Genomic DNA, 2,031 nt, shown 5'->3' with positions numbered 1-2,031 from the left:
CACACTCACACACACACACACACACACACACACACACACACACACACACACACACACACACACACACACACACACACACACCTGCTCTTTAAGTGCTTTGTTCGCAGTCAAACTCGAGTGTCGTTTGCATTACAGTCAAATGATGCAGCTTCAGCATGGCTTAAGTTCCCTCACCGAGCGCACGCACACACACACACGCACACACGCACACTGCCGCTGTACATGCCTCCACGCCGCTCACACACACGGCGGGTCTCTGCGTCGACAGTGTTTATGGTTACTTGATCATTTGTAAATACTCTCTTGCGAGATGAATCGAACTGATGCGAAAATGAAAGCGCTCATCAAAGTGGGAGCTCGCTGTGTTCGGGAGGTCTTCTTGTATTTCTGAGCGGAGTTTGAATTTAAATCCAGTGGATTTGAAGTAAAGAAAACTATGATTTGGATCTTTTGAATGAAAAGTGTTTGGTGTTTGTAAAATTAACCCTTCAGATGTGCGATTATTTTCATTGTAGTTTGGGAGAAAATGTTAATTGCTCATATTAAAGAGCATAATTTATTTTGAAATGTAGCCTTTCTGTAGCTTTTTTCCTGTTTGGTATCATTTTTTAAAGTTATGTAATATTTATTTTTTCTTACATTCCTGATCAAAACTATGAATGAAGTTGTACTTTTGGAGCGACAGCTGTCAGAATATACGCACTGAAAGTGAACGCATCACGTCGAAAAGCTCAAATAAATGAATTTTACTGCGGTCAGCTTTGGAGACTGGTACCTCTCTTCCACTGCTTGTTGTAAAATAACTTGTTGGCTCATTAAAAACGGTACAATGGTTTTATTAACATCCGCAGCTTCACTCATATTCCAGCTACAGAAGCAGAACGACGTGTCCTTTCTGTCCTTTTTTAAAGCATCAGTGGAAAACAAGATGCAGTTATGTGACATGAGAATCAGACGGTGGTGTGTTGGCTTTCAGTGTGCGTCAGATGACAGATTTATTCTCCCTCTCTCATATTTAAAGCACAAAGACGATGGAATCAGGCATCCAGGACCGTTTGCAATACTGACTGAGCTGAAGTCCCTTTCACTGAAAATCAGCTGCGTCCTCCTGATGGAAATTTAATTAGAAAACTGTCGGCTTGTGTTTGGACAGCGCGGAGCTGCATGTGGTGCCACGCGTGCTAAAAATCTTTTCTGTTTCAGGAAGCATTCGACTGAAATGTGGACCGCCTTCGAGCTGTCGAGCTTAAAATCACATTAAACAGGGAAGTTTTCTTCTGTCCTGCATGTTACTCCGCTCTCACTCGGCCTTAGCTGCACTGGTTTGTATGTTTTAAAGCACTGGGCCTCGTTTTTTTGTTTTTGAAAGCCTTGATGTATAAAGATGTTCAGCTGACGCGAAGCGGGGAGCTGACCGTGCCGGCGTGGCGGACGCGTGTCGACCGCTGGATGTTTAGATCAGTGTGCTCGCAGCGCTTTTAGCCACGCTGTCGTCATGTGAGGTGTAAAAGTCACCTGTAAGTACTTCAGCCATTCAGCCTGCGAACGCCACAGTCGCTCACTTCCTGGTTCTGGTTCAGGGCTCGCCCCCCTCCCACAGCGCCGCTCGCTGTCCCATCATGCAGTGTGTATTTGCTGTTTTTCAACTTTTTTCTATTGTAAACTTTCAACATGAATTTTGTACTTTTTTCTTTTTTATACAATAAAGATAAGAAGAACTATATTTGCTCTGTGGTGTGGATGCAGCAAATACTTCACATACTACTATACTGTACTGTACTTTAATACACATTTGAGCTACTTTCTACTGACTCTCAGCTGCTTTTCAAAGGGAAATTACATTTACTACATTTATCTGACAGCTTCTCTTACTAGTTACTTAATCATATTGATTTTTGCATACAAAACATAAGTGCTAATAAAATATGATGCTTTGTTATAAATTAAATTACCCAACAGTTTATACAAGTAGTTAAAACTGAGCAGTGAACGTCCTGCCTTTACGTTTATGTACAGTTTACAGTGTACAGT

At 41.9% G+C, this 2,031-nt stretch overlaps 1 protein-coding gene across 1 annotated transcript in view; it reads left to right on the top strand.

Annotated features, from left to right (window-relative positions):
* bbc3 (BCL2 binding component 3) overlaps positions 1-1,722 on the top strand; it is a 10,127-nt gene extending 8,405 nt beyond the window's left edge. The window contains exon 4 of the mRNA XM_070969653.1: positions 1-1,722. This exon is cut by the window's left edge and continues 909 nt beyond it. The gene's annotated coding sequence lies outside the window, so the exon portion shown is untranslated.
* The last annotated feature ends 309 nt before the right edge of the window (positions 1,723-2,031 follow it).

This window comes from Chaetodon trifascialis, chromosome 9 (assembly GCF_039877785.1).
Source record: "Chaetodon trifascialis isolate fChaTrf1 chromosome 9, fChaTrf1.hap1, whole genome shotgun sequence".
NCBI lineage: Eukaryota > Metazoa > Chordata > Actinopteri > Chaetodontiformes > Chaetodontidae > Chaetodon > Chaetodon trifascialis.
This window is presented reverse-complemented; position numbering and strand designations above follow the sequence as displayed.